Below are 20,259 nucleotides of genomic sequence, written 5' to 3' on the forward strand. Positions count from 1 at the left end.
GTGCCCCTCCTAGATGGGCCAGGTGTTTGTGTCGGCCACTAGGGTCGCTTAGCTTACTCACACAGCTACCTCATTGCGCCTCTTTTTTTCTTCTTTGCGTCATGTGCTGTTTGGGGAGTGTTTTTTGGAAGGGCCATTCTGCGTGACACTGCAGTGCCACTCCTAGATGGGCCAGGTGTTTGTGTCGGCCACTAGGGTCGCTTATCTTACTCACACAGCTACCTCATTGCGCCTCTTTTTTTCTTCTTTGCGTCATGTGCTGTTTGGGGAGTGTTTTTTGGAAGGGCCATTCTGCGTGACACTGCAGTGCCACTCCTAGATGGGCCAGGTGTTTGTGTCGGCCACTAGGGTCGCTTAGCTTAGTCATCCAACGACCTCGGTGCAAATTTTAGGACTAAAAATAATATTGTGAGGTGTGAGGTGTTCAGAATAGACTGAAAATGAGTGGAAATTATGGTTTTTGAGGTTAATAATACTTTGGGATCAAAATGACCCCCAAATTCTATGATTTAAGCTGTTTTTTTGTGTTTTTTGAAAAAAACACCCGAATCCAAAACACACCCGAATCCGACAAAAAAAATTCGGTGAGGTTTTGCCAAAACGCGGTCGAACCCAAAACACGGCCGCGGAACCGAACCCAAAACCAAAACACAAAACCCGAAAAATTTCAAGTGCACATCTCTAACCGTACTGCTATATATACTGGTGGTCACTGTCAGCAAACTGCAAAACTAAAATGCACCACAGGTATAGAATCTAGATAGATAGTATACTTGACGACACAGAGGTAGGTAGAGCAGTGGCCTTCCGTACCGTACTGCTATATATACTGGTGGTCACTGTCAGCAAACTGCAAAACTAAAATGCACCACAGGTATAGAATCTAGATGGATAGTATACTTGACGACACAGAGGTAGGTAGAGCAGTGGCCTTCCGTACCGTACTGCTATATATACTGGTGGTCACTGTCAGCAAACTGCAAAACTAAAATGCACCACAGGTATAGAATCTAGATGGATAGTATACTTAATGACGACACAGAGGTAGGTACAGCAGTGGCCTTCCGTACCGTACTGCTATAAATAGTATACTGGTGGTCACTGTGTCAGCAAACTGCAAAACTAAAATGCACCACAGGTATAGAATGTAGATGGATAGTATACTTAATGACGACACAAAGGTAGGTACAGCAGTGCCCTTCCGTACCGTACTGCTATATATAGTATACTGGTGGTCACTGTGTCAGCAAACTGCAAAACTAAAATGCACCACAGGTATAGAATGTAGATGGATAGTATACTTAATGACGACAAAGAGGTAGGTACAGCAGTGGCCTTCCGTACCGTACTGCTATATATAGTATACTGGTGGTCACTGTGTCAGCAAACTGCAAAACTAAAATGCACCACAGGTATAGAATGAAGATGGATAGTATACTTAATGAAGACACAGAGGTAGGTACAGCAGTGGCCTTCCGTACCGTACTGCTATATATAGTATACTGGTGGTCACTGTGTCAGCAAACTGCAAAACTAAAATGCACCACAGGTATAGAATGTAGATGGATAGTATACTTAATGACGACACAGAGGTAGGTACAGCAGTGGCCTTCCGTACCGTACTGCTATATATAGTATACTGGTGGTCACTGTGTCAGCAAACTGCAAAACTAAAATGCACCACAGGTATAGAATGTAGATGGATAGTATACTTAATGACGACACATAGGTAGGTACAGCAGTGGCCTTCCGTACCGTACTGCTATATATAGTATACTGGTGGTCACTGTGTCAGCAAACTGCAAAACTAAAATGCACCACAGGTATAGAATGTAGATGGATAGTATACTTTATGACGACACAGAGGTAGGTACAGCAGTGGCCTTCCGTACCATACTGCTATATATAGTATACTGGTGGTCACTGTGTCAGCAAGCTGCAAAACTAAAATGCACCACAGGTATAGAATGTAGATGGATAGTATACTTAATGACGACACAGAGATAGGTACAGCAGTGGCCTTCCGTACCGTACTGCTATATATAGTATACTGGTGGTCACTGTGTCAGCAAACTGCAAAACTAAAATGCACCACAGGTATAGAATGTAGATGGATAGTATACTTAATGAAGACACAGAGGTAGGTACAGCAGTGGCCTTCCGTACCGTACTGCTATATATAGTATACTGGTGGTCACTGTGTCAGGTAGGTACAGCAGTGGCCTACTGTGCCGTAATGCTATATATTATATACTGGTGGTCACTGGTCAGCAAAACTCTGCACTGTACTCCTCCTATATAATATTATACTGGTGGTCCCCAGTCCCCACAATAAAGCAGCACACTGAGCACAGATATGGAGTGTTTTTCAGGCAGACAACGTATACTGGTGGTCACTGTCAGCAAAACTCTGCACTGTACTCCTGCTATATAATACAGCTGCTCCCCAGTCCCCACAATTAAGCAGTGTGAGCACAGATATATGCAGCACACTGAGCACAGATATGGAGCGTTTTTTTCAGGCAGGGAACGGATAACTGGTGGTCACTGATCAGCAAAACTCTGCACTGTACTCCTCCTATATTATACAGCTGCTCCCCAGCCCTCCCCACAATTAAGCAATAATGCACAATCAAGTTCAACAATAACGGAGAGGACGCCAGCCACATCCTCTCCCTAACATTTCCAATGCATGAGTGAAAATGGCGGCGACGCGCGGCTGCTTATATAGAATCCGAATCTTGCGAGAATCCGACAGCGGGATGATGACGTTCGGGCGCGCTCGGGTTAACCGAGCCATACGGGAGAATCCGAGTATGGCTCGGACCCGTGTAAAAAGGGTGAAGTTCGGGGGGGTTCAGTTTCCGAGAAACCGAACCCGCTCATCACTACTATAAAGTATATTTATTATATATTCACTTCTTCCAACTGTCACAAGGCATTCTATTTTTAAACCACAAGATGGCGTAGGTCACATCTGGCTCTCATTCACTCACATATCTTTTTTGTTCTCTGAGCCCATACTTACAGGTCTGACTAGGGGACCTATTTATTAGCATTATTTTTGCAACAATTTTTTTTTAAATTTTTTTTAAAAAAAGGCTGTTTTCACACCGCTTTCACATAATTTTAGTATCACTCAAAAGCATTAAAGGGCTTTTGGAGCAGTGTTTTTGAAAACTGCTCCAAACCCTTTAATTCCCTTTTTTTTTTTTTTTCGTAATCAGATCACATTCCTCATACTTATAATGTGAAATGAGATCTGGGCAAATTTACAAAAAAAAAGAAAGGAAAAAAAACCCGCAATGGGGTCGATTCAATTCAGTGACAGTTGAATAGTGCCGGGAATTAGCTCCCGATGCTATTCAATTCAGCTAAAGTTATGTCGGAGAATGCCGTTAACGCGGACTTAACAGGTTGTTTTGTTGGGAGAACGAGCATTCTCCGACTTAACTACCCGTGGCGATGCTGATTCCCGACAGAATCAGCCTCGCGCCGACCGCGCAGCAGCTCTTTTGTCGGTTTTCTTATCTCACCCCTCAGGGCTGAGAGAAGAATTCCCGACAATTGAGGTTAACTAGTCGCTGTATTGAATAGCGCCAGGAGCTAATTCCCAGCGCTATTCAACTGTTGCTGAATTGAATCGACCCAATGAGCCCTGTTATAATTATAGTGTCCACTGCGATATCCCTACTTCTGCACAGCTTTCTCTGCCCCCCCCCCCAGCAGAGAAAAGTGTGCAGGGGGTGGCACCCGATATCCCACCTGTCGGGATCCCAGCACTCTGCATACCGGCTATTCTCCCTCTTGGGGTGTCCAGTCCACGTCACCCCTGGAGGGAGAATAAATACATGTGCCACCATGCCCACAGTGTGGCGAGCGCAGCGAGCCTGCAAGGGACTCTTTTGTGCTCGCCTCGCTGCCAGCATTCCGGAGGTCGGGATCCCGAGCGTCAGTATAATGTAGTACACCCCTGTGCAGGGACCAGCTCTGTGTGCCAGGAGCCGGTGATTGGTGCTCCGGTGCGGGCTGCCGGTCATCAGGTCCTCCTGTGTACTGCTGTGACCCCCGCTGCAGTAAAGTGATGCTGCAAAACGGCAGCTCACTTTACAGCACCGGGGGTCACAGCAGCGGACGGTAATAAATCAGCTGCTTAGATGTATACACTACCACGTTCTCTGGTGAGGTAATACAATGATACTGTAAATGCAGCTCTTTACCCCTGTACACCAACAGCCTGTACTGGGAAAAATAATATTCCTCATCATCATTAGTTTACAAGTTGTCATTAGCTGCAATTTTTCTTGTCTATACCTAAGTGTGTTCACACCCCAAGAATAGGAGGACATGCTGGAAAGGGAATGCCCCATACTCACAGTGCAGCGCCCGGCTCCTGTTCACTGAGGAGGTGATAGCATTATAGTGTCAGCCCCTCGGATGGTGTCACTCGATGCATTCCGCACCCCACTAGTGACTCCCATGGTGATAGTGTAAAGCCCCAGATGCTACTTCAGCCAAAGATAATAAAGCAGCTGCTTCTACGTCCGACTCAGAATCGGACCCTATGTAATTACATAACTTGCAGGTTGTTCTTATGTAATTCTGAAAATATATATATATATGTAGAAAATATATGTACAGCGCCACTTGTGGGATGAATTCCAATAATTATCTCAAACTAATTAAAAGAGAATATCTTTAAAAAACACACACACTCCCTTGTTTTAGGTGTCTGCCACCCCCTAAAAATGCAATGCTGGTGGAGTAATGCTAAAAAGTATGGAAAAAGTGGGGGATAGGGGTACCGGCGACGTGTGTTGTTTATAAAGTATGTACTAAAAAACCCTGAATTTATGAGCCAAAAAATAAATATATAAAAAATAATCCAAATTTAATACAATATAAAAGTGAATAGATAAAAAGTACAAATTTTCAATAGATAAAAGAATATATAAATATAAGATAGGAGAATAGACTTAGCTTTAAAAATAATATGCAGGGGGTCAGTGCACTGACCCCCTGCATATTATTTTTAAAGCTAAGTCTATTCTCCTATCTTATATTTATATATTCTTTTATCTATTGAAAATTTGTACTTTTTATCTATTCACTTTTATATTGTATTAAATTTGGATTATTTTTTATATATTTATTTTTTGGCTCATAAATTCAGGGTTTTTTAGTACATACTTTATAAACAACACACGTCGCCGGTACCCCTATCCCCCACTTTTTCCATATATATATATATATATATATATCATACTTGCTGGCAGTAAGCAGCTGGGGACCTCAGGGGGAGGGGCCAGGTGTCCACGTAATTCCCGCAAATCTTGGTCCCTCAAGGAAGGAGCTGGGCTAAAATGACGCAGATTCACATTATTTTAGCCCCACCCCCTCCATATTAACACACGATTCCCACCATTATCTCCCTATCCTGCACACTTTCCTAGGAAGCAGGCAGGATGTGAGAGGAATACCCTCTCTTCCAGGGGTGTAAGGGACTACCCAAAAAAATCTCCAGCAAGTCCCGGGAGAGTAGATAAGAAGTAGTATGATATAGATTTGTGAATTTGCCTGCCATATGTCACCTCTGTACTATTGTAGTGTTGCTGTGTGTTACATCCCATTTGTACAGCAACATTGGGGTGCAATATAAACAATAGATAATAATAATAATAATAATTTAGCTTTGAATGTGAATTCCCCTAATTTGAGCAATAAATATGGGTAGATGTCACACAGCACCATTAGAACCTGCGGGGTCACACCTGCATGTCTGTACATCGGTACGTGGAGCCAGGCACAGGCGTTCTGGCTGTTCCCCCTCACAGCAGCCTCCTCCGGATCACTGACGAGTAAGCGGCTGTAAGACACTGTATGCCATCGGCGTCCTGTAGAGCCATAGTGATTTTGGAGCTCATTCAGAAGTCATGAACACAAGAAGAAAGCACATTACCAGCACGATGTCAGTTCCCGGGAACCGATGCGGTCACAGGCTCATAGGTTACTGTAACACACCTGTATACACTGAGCTGGGGACCTATAGGGACCTGTGGCTTTGACCTGAAGTCTATAAAATGTGACAATTGTGTCAAATCGCGTCTTTCACTGCATCAGAAATAACAATGGGGAGGAATGCAACCAACATGACAGTTAGGAGCTGATTGGCTGGTACTTTACATCCGTCCACTTTATCTCTCTCCAAGGCTTAATACATAGATCCCTGTGTTTGAAAAATTACAGTTAGGAGCTGATTTGTTGGTACTTTGAGGTCTATGTACTGAGCCTTGGAGATAGATAAAGTGGACGGAGATAAAGTACCAGCCAATCAGCTCCCAACTGCCATGATACAGGCTGGGTTTGAAAAATGACAGGAGCTAGTTGGTTGGTACTTTATCTCTCTCCAAGGCTCAGTACATAGACCCCCGTGTGTGAAAAATGACCGTTAGGAGCTGGTTGGTTGGTACTTTATCTCTCTCCAAGGCTCAGTACATAGACCCCCGTGTGTGAAAAATGACCGTTAGGAGCTGGTTGGTTGGTACTTTATCTCTCTCCAAGGCTCAGTACATAGACCCCCCGTGTGTGAAAAATGACCGTTAGGAGCTGGTTGGTTGGTACTTTATCTCTCTCCAAGGCTCAGTACATAGACCCCCGTGTGTGAAAAATGACCGCTAGGAGCTGGTTGGTTGGTACTTTATCTCTCACCAAGGCTCAGTACATAGACACCCGTGTGTGAAAAATGACCGCTAGGAGCTGGTTGGTTGGTACTTTATCTCTCACCAAGGCTCAGTACATAGACCCCCGTGTGTGAAAAATGACCGTTAGGAGCTGGTTGGTTGGTACTTTATCTCTCTCCACAGTATGTCTCTCCAATGCTTAGTACATAGGCCCCATTATCTCTCTACTTTATCTCCCTCCAAGCTTTGATAGCACCCCCCCCCCCCCCACAAAGTTTCAAATTGACTATTCTTTTTATCAGACTTTCCTTCCATCTGAACTACACTTCACAGCATCACATGGATTCTCATGGTGCCTCACACTTTACATGAGGCAATGATCAGTGAATGGATGTCTTATATTTTGCATAATCTCTAAAAATACTTGGTTATAATAAGTCTCATTATGTTTTATCTTTCAAATAAGTAACATGTCTCAAAACAAATCAACCACTACACTGGGATCATAGGAGCTAAGTCAGACCAAAAGAAAAGAATACATTGATTTGTTTATCTCTGGCCAGTAGTGCTTGGTTGCCTGATTTATAAAGTGCTCCCTACATCTCTGGTGTAAATATAGCATTAACGCCTGACATAGACACAGATCTCTGCTCCAGTTTAGGGATTAATGTAGAATGTTATAGTTACTGAGCGCCAGGTCCCCGCAGATATTATGGTTAACAAAATTTCATGTTTATGTCTTTTAACAGGATTGTGATCCTGGACAGAGAAAGGGGCTGCTTTGCCGAGCGGTGCTGTAACTTGCCCAGGTCCAGCTTCACGTTCCATTTTCAAGTGTCAGGAGGTCACGTCCTACTGTAAAGGCCCCTTCATTCATGGTTTTCACTGGTTACATATTAGGTGGCATTAGGTAAAAAATGGGAAGAGAGGAAATGGATCTTCCTTGTGTTGTCTTTAATGACAGTTAGAAACTGATTGGTTGGCACCTCATCTCCCTCCACTTTATCTCCTTCCAAGGTTTGATACATATCTCCCTTGCATACAAAACCACTGTATTTTATTAAAAGCAGGGGTGGGAAACTGATGCTGTGTTGCCCATTGGGCCTGATTCATGTGTGTAAGAAAGCAAAAAAAAGCAAGCAACATGGCAAAACTATGTAGGACTGCAGGTGGGGCATATGTAACGTGCAGACAGATTTAGGTGGGTTATATTTTTTCTGCGCAGGGTAAATACTGGCTGCTTTTGCATGTAGCCCACAAATGCTGGACAGTTGTATTTTGACACAGCAATTTAGATTTCAGTTTAAACACACCCAAATCTAACTCTCTCTGCACATGTTACATCTGCCCCACCTGCAGTGCAACATGGTTTTGCTTTACTTACAAATATGAATCAGACCCATTGTTCCAAAAGTTTGTGTTAGCAGAGGGTAATTATTGTAAAGCAGTTCTCATGAGAATTAGGCAATCCAGTTATTGGGAGAAGGAAAGAAAATAGTGCCATACCTCCTGTACTGTTCATAAACAATAGTCTCTCCGCTTCAATGATGAAGCACTGAAAAATTTCAAAGTACAGTATCTTACTCAAGTAACAACAAATTTGGAAGGACATCAAAGTTACTACATGCAGACCACAAGACTGAGAACACAAGTGGTTGGAGGCAAGTGTTCCTGAAAGGTAATTGAGTTATGTTCCACAGTTCAAAACAGAAATTAATACTAGAGACTTTATATTACCTGTATATTACAGACTTTACTAATTTGAGTATACTTTTTGATACAGACATGCTAAGGACATACTGTATTGGGGCAAAGCAATCATAAGATTCTAGATAAAATTCCAATGCAAACAGCGGGACAGAAATAAGTTTTAAAAGAAACATATTAGAATATTGGGAGCAAGGCCTATGTACATGTTCCTAAAGAAAAGCCAAGTGACAAGTTCATGCAAAGAGAGCAGTTCTGGTTGACTATAGTGGTAGACAAACAAGATAAAAGAATTTAGCACAAAACAATTAGCAGAATGACAGTAAAGGGGGGTACTCACGGAGCGATCGCTGCTTAAAGTCTAAGCAATCTGACTAGATTGCTTAGATTTTAAGCCTGATCGCTCCGTGTGTACCCCCTACAGCGATAGCGATGCGCAGCCCCGCGCATCGCTATCGCTGGTGCTAGATTGGAATGAGCAGCCCCCCCCGTCTCCCCCGCACGCTCAGCACAGATCGCGCTGTGCTGAGCGGCGGGAGAGATGTGTGCTGAGCGGTTTGCTCAGCACACATCTTTTCCGCATCGGCCAGTGAGTACTGGCCTTAAGTAAAAGAGTGTGTGTGTGTGTGTGTGTGTGTGTGTGTGTGTGTGTGTTAAATACTTGTCGAGTAGTCATGGACAGCTCTCAGTTTTGTGCCTACAGTGTTAGGAGGTAAAGTACAGTGTTAGGAGGTACAGTATGTAAGTAAGTATCTGCACCTTATGATGTGGAACATAAGTCTAATCAGGGGCTAGCAGGGCATGATAGGCAGTAGTAGATCTTGCTACGGGCACACAGGATTTTTGCCCTGGGCACCGCCTTCCGGAGGGCGCCGCCCCCGTGGCAAGATCCGCTACTGGTGGTGCCCCCCGGTGTTGTGCTGTCACTGCTGTGCGGTGCGCAATGATGTCATCGTGCACCGCACGGCATTGTGGGACCGGCACATAGACGCTAGGGGTCATAATTGACCTCTAGTGTCTATGCTGTGCTATGGGAGAGACGTCATGATGTCTCGGCTATAGATCAGAGAAGCGGCGCCGGTGGCCGGAGACGGAGGTCAGCAGCAGTCGGGAATCAGGAGCGGGGATGGTGAGTATTAATTAATTCATTTTTATTTTATTTTTTGTAAGCGGCACAAACTAGGGGGCACAAACGGGGGCACAGTACTCGGGGCACAACTCTACAGGGGGCATACCTGACCACGCCCTTTATGAAGCCACGCCCCTATTTCCGCCCGGGGCGCCACAAGGGCTAGAACCGGCCCTGATGATAGGACTTATAGTTCCACAATAGCTGGAAAGCCATTTGTTCTCTGCTTCTGGTGTACTGGGACCAGATAGTTACATTTACTCACCTTATTGTAGAATGCCTATGGTGGCTTACCCATACTTACACATAGTAACATAAACATTTGTATCATTGTATCAATAATGCATTAAATCTGCAAATGTCAGTTTTGGGGGATGCCAGCAACACTCACCAGGACAACATTAATCGCAATGTTCCAAATGTACAATAATAAAACATGAATATTCTCAGCACAGTCCTCTGTCTGACACTGCAAAAACTAAACATCTGCACAATGTAACATATATGCTGCAACGCCACCTTGCTAAATCACTCGCATAACAACATGGTGCAAAGAGTCATAATGTGCTGTAACCCGTAGCAATGGATATCAGCTTTCTAGGATAGTCAGGGAAATCTAATAGGCCCTACACACTGGCCGACATCACTGCACGATATGAACGATCTCGTTCATTAATGAACAAGATAACGTTCATATTGTGCAGTGTGGAGGCTCCAGAGATGAACGATGCGTGACCCCGCGCTCGTTCATCTCTGGTGCACCATCGGCTGTGCATGCAGGGCAATATGGACGATCTGGTCCATATTTGCCTGCAGTTCTATGGAGCCGTGTGACGGGGGGGAGTGATCCGCCGTCGGGCAGCTCGGCGGCGGATCGGCCAATGTGTGGGGCCCATAAAAGATGCAATTGGTTGCAACAGTTCCCATGAAGCTCAGCTGGCCAGTGGTTTACTGCAGTTATGCCTGAACAATAGTTTCCCCATCCCTGAGTTACCAGACTTTCTACCTCAGTCATTACCGGATGTCCCGACTTCTATGAGAGTTCTGTATACTTGCTTACATTCCTGGAATATCCGGGGAACTTGTAAATTTTGGGGAGCTCTCTCAGTCTCACGCAGGCGCAGTCTTACATCAGTGTAGGCCCGTGGGCAAAGCAATGCGCAAGGGCTCCTAACTTATGCTATCAGCAGCTGTGATGCCCAGGGGTGGGGGTAGCTATCTGCTGTGGCTGACATGCCTGGGAAGGGGAGAAGGGGGGTTGCTATCAGAAACGGAGGTTGTGATGTACAGGGAGACATCGGCAGGGGCTGTGATGCCCGGGGGGAGAGGGGATGTTAGGGTGCTATGGACAGCAGTAGTTGTGATGTCTGGGGGAGGGGTGTTCTGGCAGCGGCGGATGTCCAGCGTAGGGGTGGGGGATTGGTCATGGTCCCTTACAATCCTGAGGCCCATGGGCAACTGCCCATTAAGCCTAATGGAACCGACGGCCGTGGTCTCACGACATAGACAACTTCTTGAATCCAGGGACTTGAGGGCGCTACTATTCATGGTGAATCACAACATGCTGGCCCCACTGGTACATATGCCATACCACCCTGGCTCAATAGCGGCCCCATTAAGGCTTTAGAAGGCTACAGTGACATCACAGGTCCCTAATTAGGTTTCCCCATGGGCAGAGCCGGCCATAGGCATAGGCAAACTAGGCAATTGCCTAGGGTATTTGATATGCCTAGGGGCATCAGCAGCTTTTGCTGATTAAAATGATATGCGGCATGCCTATATTCTGTGTGTAACATTTCATATGCAGATACAGCCACAGTCTCACACAGTATATAGGCATGCTGCATATCAGTTTAATCAGCAGAAGCTGCTTGTGCATCCTAGCCACATAGCAATGCAAATAAGATGCATTTTCATTAAAAAAAAAGGTGCCCGACGTTAGCATTGATGCAAGATTTGTGAGGACACATCTGTATCCAAGCAGAGGCAGAGGTCACAGTGTTAGTGGAAGTGTGAGTGTTGTGTGCATGTGAGTGGGTTGGTTGTGCAGTAGTGTTTGGAATGGTATCCGTTCAGATGGTCGACCATGTTATGGTCGACAGTCATTAGGTCGACCACTATTGGTCGACATTGACACATGGTCGACACATGAAAATGGTCGACACATGAAAAGGTCGACGCATTTTTTTTTGTTTTGTTTTTTTTAAACTTTTTTATTTTGGGGAACTTTTCCTTACTTTACGATCCACGTGGACTACAATTGTAACGGTAATCTGTGCCGAGCAAAGCGGTAGCGTAGTGAAGGCACCATGCCCGAAGCATGGTGAGCGAAGCGAGCCATGCGAGGGGACGCGGTGCTCTAATTGGGGTTCCCAGTCACTTTACGAAAAAAACGACACAAAAAATAGTAAAAAAATTAATGTTGACCTTTTCATGTGTCGACCTTTCACGTGTCGACCATTTTCATGTGTCGACCATGTCAATGTCGACCAATAGTGGTCGACCTAATGACTGTCGACCATAACATGGTCGACCATTCATACCGGAACCGTTTGGAATATGTGTAAGGAGCATTATGTGTGTCATGTAAAAATGCATTAATAATGTGCAACATATGCGTAAAGGGCCACTATGTGTGTCATTATGTGTATAAGGGCATTAATATTGTGCGGCATATGTGTAACAGGGTACTACTGTCTGTGTGTCATTATGTGTATAGGGGCACTAATAATGTGCAGCAAATGTGTAGGGGGCACTATGTGTGTCATTATGTGTATAAGGGCATTAATAATGTGCGCCATATGTGTAAGGTACATTATGTGTAAAAGGGCATTAATAAAGGTTGTCATAATGTGTAAGGCGCATTATGTTTATAAGGACATTAATGTGTCTCATATGTGTAAGGGGCATTACTGTGTGGAATTGTGTATAAATGCATTACTAATGTGTGGCATTATGTGTATAAGGTGCTCTACTATGTGGCGTTGCATATAGAAAGGGCACTACTGTGTCGTCTAATGTGAATAAAGAGCAGTAAGGTATGGTGTAATGTGAATAAGGAGCAATTCAGTGTGATGTAATGTGAATAAGGGGCTCTACTGTGAGAAGTAACGTTTATAAGGTAAAGTGATACTACTGTGGGATGTAATATGAATTATGAACACTATCACATGATAAAATGTGAATAAAGTTGCAGTACTGTGTGGCATAATTGGAACTGGGGTTACTATTGTGTGGCCATGCCCCTTCCCAGCAAGAAGATTCCCCTTTTTGGGCTGTGCGTCAAATGTGCGAACTGTTCCTATTTAAAATATGGGGGGTACAAGGTCTGCTATGGGTGAGGGGTGATGGTGCTGGGAAAGAGGTGCAAGGACAGAGGCGGAACCAGCGGTGGTGCTAGGGGGCACCAGCCAAAATCTTGCCTAGGGCATCATATTGGTTAGGGCCGGCTCTGCCCATGGGGCGTGAGGAAAGACCATACTGTCCCTTTCTCTGTCCCATACCAGATTTCTGTCCATCTTCCTGTAAAGCTTCCAAAATATCTTGGCTGTTGGTTCTTTTGTTTACAGCACCTTTTTCCTATTCACCAGTCGCTACTATAAACGGTCTGCCGTGTCTATCTCATACAAAGAATGAAATGTGTTACATACAGGACTCTCCGTACCTGACGTGACGAAGCAGCCACTGCTGTCAGCGCCTTTTCCGCCATCCGAGCACCTGATCTGCGGAGAGTGTGACTCGGGCTGCTGTTATTGTCACTGGCACCTCCTTGACTTTTAACACGTTCTTATCACATCTTCGCTCGCCTGGTAGTGGCTCAGATAAAATACCTTCCCTGTGTAATCTGCCCACTTTACATCTCACGGAGTGTTGTAGAACATGAGAGGTTTAATGCTGACCACGGTGGGAGACCTGACCAGGGTCCTGTGACAGGCAGGCTGAGTCGCTGAGTTAACTACTATGACACAGAGCGCTATCCGGACTCTGGGTCGACACCACTTAGGTTGACACCCGTTAGTTGACAGTGAATATGTCGACACTAGAAATAGGTAGACACGAACAAGGTCAACGTGCAAAAAGGTCGACATGAGTTTTTCACAATTTCTGTATTTTTTTTTGAACTTTTTCATACTTTACGATCCACGAGGACTACGATTGGGAACTGTAACCTGTGCCGATCGCAGCGGCGTCGGAGCGAGGCACCTTGCCCGAAGCGCGAGCCATGCGAGGGGACACGGTGCACTAATTGGGGTTTCCGGTCACTTTTACAGAGAAAACGACACAAAAAAACCCCATGAAAAACTCACGTCGACTTTTTTTCATGTCGACCTAATGGCTGTGTCGACCTATTTCTAGTGTCGACCTAACCACTGTCGACCAATAGGTGTCGACCTAATGGGTGCCAACCTAGACACTGTCGACCCTGAGTCCCATACCCAGGCAGAGCATATGCAGTGGGAATAGGCCGGAGCAGAGTTCTTGCAGGAAATTATTTGCAGAGACAGAGTTATACAAATATACAAATCACTGACTGATCAAGCTGCCAGATCGATTTTGCAAAGGTACCTTGGCACGTGCGCAGTGCGACCGTGAAACACTCCCAGTCGGCCGATAATTTTTCAATTGCGTAAATATCGGCATCATGTACCTCTCTAAATCATGCCCTCTGTCGACCTGAGCTTACAATCTAAGAGCTGTGGGGGACAATTGATACATAAAGAGGCAGAATAGAAATTGTAGTTGGTGGTGGGGGCTTGGAGTAAATATACTAAAAGACTCAAATCGCCCAATTTTTCACTTGTATGTGACATAAACTTGCGTATTTACTAAAAGTTTTGTTTTGTTCACTTTAAAGATCGACGGTGATGTGAGACATTTTTTCGAATTTAAATTCAGTCGGTTTTATTTTATTAGACATTAGAAACCGAAATCGACTTAAAACCAAGTTCAGTTGTTTAATTGATTTTCAAACCAACAATTAGTAAAAGAAAGAAATGTATAGGCTTCCATTCCAATGTACCGCTGATTGGTTCGATGGTCTGTGTTAGTCTACATTTGGTTTTTGAGTCGATTTTCAGTCGGTTTTGGCTTTAGTAAATCTGAGAATGTAAAAATTGACTGAAAATCAAAATCGACTTTTAGTAAATATTAGAGATGAGCGCCGGAAATTTTTCGGGTTTTGTGTTTTGGTTTTGGGTTCGGTTCCGCGGCCGTGTTTTGGGTTCGACCGCGTTTTGGCAAAACCTCACCGAATTTTTTTTGTCGGATTCGGGTGTGTTTTGGATTCGGGTGTTTTTTTCAAAAAACCCTAAAAAACAGCTTAAATCATAGAATTTGGGGGTAATTTTGATCCCAAAGTATTATTAACCTCAAAAAACATAATTTACACTCATTTTCAGCCTATTCTGAACACATCACACCTCACAATATTATTTTTAGTCCTAAAATTTGCACCGAGGTCGCTGTGTGAGTAAGATAAGCGACCCTAGTGGCCGACACAAACACCGGGCCCATCTAGGAGTGGCACTGCAGTGTCACGCAGGATGGCCCTTCCAAAAAACCCTCCCCAAACAGCACATGACGCAAAGAAAAAAAGAGGCGCAATGAGGTAGCTGACTGTGTGAGTACGATTAGCGACCCTAGTGGCCGACACAAACACCGGGCACATCTAGGAGTGGCACTGCAGTGTCACGCAGGATGTCCCTTCCAAAAAACCCTCCCCAAACAGCACATGACGCAAAGAAAAAAAGAGGCGCAATGAGGTAGCTGACTGTGTGAGTAAGATTAGCGACCCTAGTGGCCGACACAAACACCGGGCCCATCTAGGAGTGGCACTGCAGTGTCACGCAGGATGTCCCTTCCAAAAAACCCTCCCCAAACAGCACATGACGCAAAGAAAAAAAGAGGCGCAATGAGGTAGCTGACTGTGTGAGTAAGATTAGCGACCCTAGTGGCCGACACAAACACCGGGCCCATCTAGGAGTGGCACTGCAGTGTCACGCAGGATGTCCCTTCCAAAAAACCCTCCCCAATCAGCACATGATGCAAAGAAAAAGAAAAGAAAAAAGAGGTGCAAGATGGAATTATCCTTGGGCCCTCCCACCCACCCTTATGTTGTATAAACAAAACAGGACATGCACACTTTAACCAACCCATCATTTCAGTGACAGGGTCTGCCACACGACTGTGACTGATATGACGGGTTGGTTTGGACCCCCCCCAAAAAAGAAGCAATTAATCTCTCCTTGCACAAACTGGCTCTACAGAGGCAAGATGTCCACCTCATCTTCACCCTCCGATATATCACCGTGTACATCCCCCTCCTCACAGATTATCAATTCGTCCCCACTGGAATCCACCATCTCAGCTCCCTGTGTACTTTGTGGAGGCAATTGCTGCTGGTCAATGTCTCCGCGGAGGAATTGATTATAATTCATTTTAATGAACATCATCTTCTCCACATTTTCTGGATGTAACCTCGTACGCCGATTGCTGACAAGGTGAGCGGCGGCACTAAACACTCTTTCGGAGTACACACTTGTGGGAGGGCAACTTAGGTAGAATAAAGCCAGTTTGTGCAAGGGCCTCCAAATTGCCTCTTTTTCCTGCCAGTATAAGTACGGACTGTGTGACGTGCCTACTTGGATGCGGTCACTCATATAATCCTCCACCATTCTATCAATGTTGAGAGAATCATATGCAGTGACAGTAGACGACATGTCCGTAATCGTTGTCAGGTCCTTCAGTCCGGACCAGATGTCAGCATCAGCAGTCGCTCCAGACTGCCCTGCATCACCGCCAGCGGGTGGGCTCGGAATTCTGAGCCTTTTCCTCGCACCCCCAGTTGCGGGAGAATGTGAAGGAGGAGATGTTGACAGGTCGCGTTCCGCTTGACTTGACAATTTTGTCACCAGCAGGTCTTTCAACCCCAGCAGACCTGTGTCTGCCGGAAAGAGAGATCCAAGGTAGGCTTTAAATCTAGGATCGAGCACGGTGGCCAAAATGTAGTGCTCTGATTTCAACAGATTGACCACCCGTGAATCCTTGTTAAGCGAATTAAGGGCTGCATCCACAAGTCCCACATGCCTAGCGGAATCGCTCCGTGTTAGCTCCTTCTTCAATGCCTCCAGCTTCTTCTGCAAAAGCCTGATGAGGGGAATGACCTGACTCAGGCTGGCAGTGTCTGAACTGACTTCACGTGTGGCAAGTTCAAAGGGCATCAGAACCTTGCACAACGTTGAAATCATTCTCCACTGCACTTGAGACAGGTGCATTCCATCTCCTATATCGTGCTCAATTGTATAGGCTTGAATGGCCTTTTGCTGCTCCTCCAACCTCTGAAGCATATAGAGGGTTGAATTCCACCTCGTTACCACTTCTTGCTTCAGATGATGGCAGGGCAGGTTCAGTAGTTTTTGGTGGTGCTCCAGTCTTCTGTACGTGGTGCCTGTACGCCGAAAGTGTCCCGCAATTTTTCTGGCCACCGACAGCATCTCTTGCACGCCCCTGTCGTTTTTTAAAAAATTCTGCACCACCAAATTCAAGGTATGTGCAAAACATGGGACGTGCTGGAATTTGCCCATATTTAATGCACACACAATATTGCTGGCGTTGTCCGATGCCACAAATCCACAGGAGAGTCCAATTGGGGTAAGCCATTCCGCGATGATCTTCCTCAGTTGCCGTAAGAGGTTTTCAGCTGTGTGCGTATTCTGGAAAGCGGTGATACAAAGCGTAGCCTGCCTAGGAAAGAGTTGGCGTTTGCGAGATGCTGCTACTGGTGCCGCCGCTGCTGTTCTTGCGGCGGGAGTCCATACATCTACCCAGTGGGCTGTCACAGTCATATAGTCCTGACCCTGCCCTGCTCCACTTGTCCACATGTCCGTGGTTAAGTGGACATTGGGTACAACTGCATTTTTTAGGACACTGGTGAGTCTTTTTCTGACGTCCGTGTACATTCTCGGTATCGCCTGCCTAGAGAAGTGGAACCTAGATGGTATTTGGTAACGGGGGCACACTGCCTCAATAAATTGTCTAGTTCCCTGTGAACTAACGGCGGATACCGGACGCACGTCTAACACCAACATAGTTGTCAAGGACTCAGTTATCCGCTTTGCAGTAGGATGACTGCTGTGATATTTCATCTTCCTCGCAAAGGACTGTTGAACAGTCAATTGCTTACTGGAAGTAGTACAAGTGGGCTTACGACTTCCCCTCTGGGATGACCATCGACTCCCAGCGGCAACAACAGCAGCGCCAGCAGCAGTAGGCGTTACACGCAAGGATGCATCGGAGGAATCCCAGGCAGGAAAGGACTCGTCAGACTTGCCAGTGACATGGCCTGCAGGACTATTGGCATTCCTGGGGAAGGAGGAAATTGACACTGAGGGAGTTGGTGGGGTGGTTTGCGTGAGCTTGGTTACAAGAGGAAGGGATTTACTGGTCAGTGGACTGCTTCCGCTGTCACCCAAAGTTTTTGAACTTGTCACTGACTTATTATGAATGCGCTGCAGGTGACGTATAAGGGAGGATGTTCCGAGGTGGTTAACGTCCTTACCCCTACTTATTACAGCTTGACAAAGGGAACACACGGCTTGACACCTGTTGTCCGCATTTCTGGTGAAATACCTCCACACCGAAGAGCTGATTTTTTTGGTATTTTCACCTGGCATGTCAACGGCCATATTCCTCCCACGGACAACAGGTGTCTCCCCGGGTGCCTGACTTAAACAAACCACCTCACCATCAGAATCCTCCTGGTCAATTTCCTCCCCAGCGCCAGCAACACCCATATCCTCCTCATCCTGGTGTACTTCAACACTGACATCTTCAATCTGACTATCAGGAACTGGACTGCGGGTGCTCCTTCCAGCACTTGCAGGGGGCATGCAAATAGTGGAAGGCGCATGCTCTTCACGTCCAGTGTTGGGAAGGTCAGGCATCGCAAACGACACAATTGGACTCTCCTTGTGGATTTGGGATTTCAAAGAACGCACAGTTCTTTGCGGTGCTTTTGCCAGCTTGAGTCTTTTCAGTTTTCTAGCGAGAGGCTGAGTGCTTCCATCCTCATGTGAAGCTGAACCACTAGCCATGAACATAGGCCAGGGCCTCAGCCGTTCCTTGCCACTCCGTGTGGTAAATGGCATATTGGCAAGTTTACGCTTCTCCTCCGACAATTTTATTTTAGGTTTTGGAGTCCTTTTTTTTCTGATATTTGGTGTTTTGGATTTGACATGCTCTGTACTATGACATTGGGCATCGGCCTTGGCAGACGACGTTGCTGGCATTTCATCGTCTCGGCCATGACTAGTGGCAGCAGCTTCAGCACGAGGTGGAAGTGGATCTTGATCTTTCCCTAATTTTGGAACCTCAACTTTTTTGTTCTCCATATTTTATAGGCAGAACTAAAAGGCACCTCAGGTAAACAATGGAGATGGATGGATTGGATACTAGTATACAATTATGGACGGACTGCCACGGTTAGGTGGTATAAAAAAACCACGGTTAGGTGGTATATATTATAATAATAATACAATTATGGATGGACGGACTGCCTGCCGACTGCCGACACAGAGGTAGCCACAGCCGTGAACTACCGCACTGTACACTGGTTGATAAAGAGATAGTAGTATACTCGTAACAACTAGTATGACACTATGACGACGGTATAAAGAATGGAAAAAAAACCACGGTTAGGTGGTATATATTATAATAATAATACAATTATGGATGGACGGACTGCCTGCCGACTGCCGACACAGAGGTAGCCACAGCCGTGAACTACCGCACTGTACACTGGTTGATAAAGAGATAGTAGTATACTCGTAACAACTAGTATGACACTATGACGACGGTATAAAGAATGAAAAAAAAACCACGGTTAGGTGGTATATATTATAATAATAATACAATTATGGATGGACGGACTGCCTGCCGACTGCCGACACAGAGGTAGCCACAGCCGTGAACTACCGCACTGTACACTGGTTGATAAAGAGATAGTAGTATACTCGTAACAACTAGTATGACACTATGACGACGGTATAAAGAATGAAAAAAAAACCACGGTTAGGTGGTATATATTATAATAATAATACAATTATGGATGGACGGACTGCCTGCCGACTGCCGACACAGAGGTAGCCACAGCCGTGAACTACCGCACTGTACACTGGTTGATAAAGAGATAGTAGTATACTCGTAACAATTAGGATGACACTATGACGGTATAAAGAATGAAAAAAAAAACCACGGTTAGGTGGTAGGTATATAATAATAAATAATACAATTCTGGTCGGACGGACTGCCTGCCGTGTGCCGACACAGAGGTAGCCACAGCCGTGAACTACCGCACTGTACACTGGTTGATAAAGAGATAGTAGTATACTCGTAACAATTAGGATGACACTATGACGGTATAAAGAATGAAAAAAAAAACCACGGTTAGGTGGTAGGTATATAATAATAAATAATACAATTCTGGTCGGACGGACTGCCTGCCGTGTGCCGACACAGAGGTAGCCACAGCCGTGAACTACCGCACTGTACACTGGTTGATAAAGAGATAGTAGTATACTCGTAACAATTAGGATGACACTATGACGGTATAAAGAATGAAAAAAAAAACCACGGTTAGGTGGTAGGTATATAATAATAAATAATACAATTCTGGTCGGACGGACTGCCTGCCGTGTGCCGACACAGAGGTAGCCACAGCCGTGAACTACCGCACTGTACACTGGT

Source organism: Pseudophryne corroboree, chromosome 2 (assembly GCF_028390025.1).
Source record: "Pseudophryne corroboree isolate aPseCor3 chromosome 2, aPseCor3.hap2, whole genome shotgun sequence".
Classification (NCBI taxonomy): Eukaryota; Metazoa; Chordata; class Amphibia; order Anura; family Myobatrachidae; genus Pseudophryne; species Pseudophryne corroboree.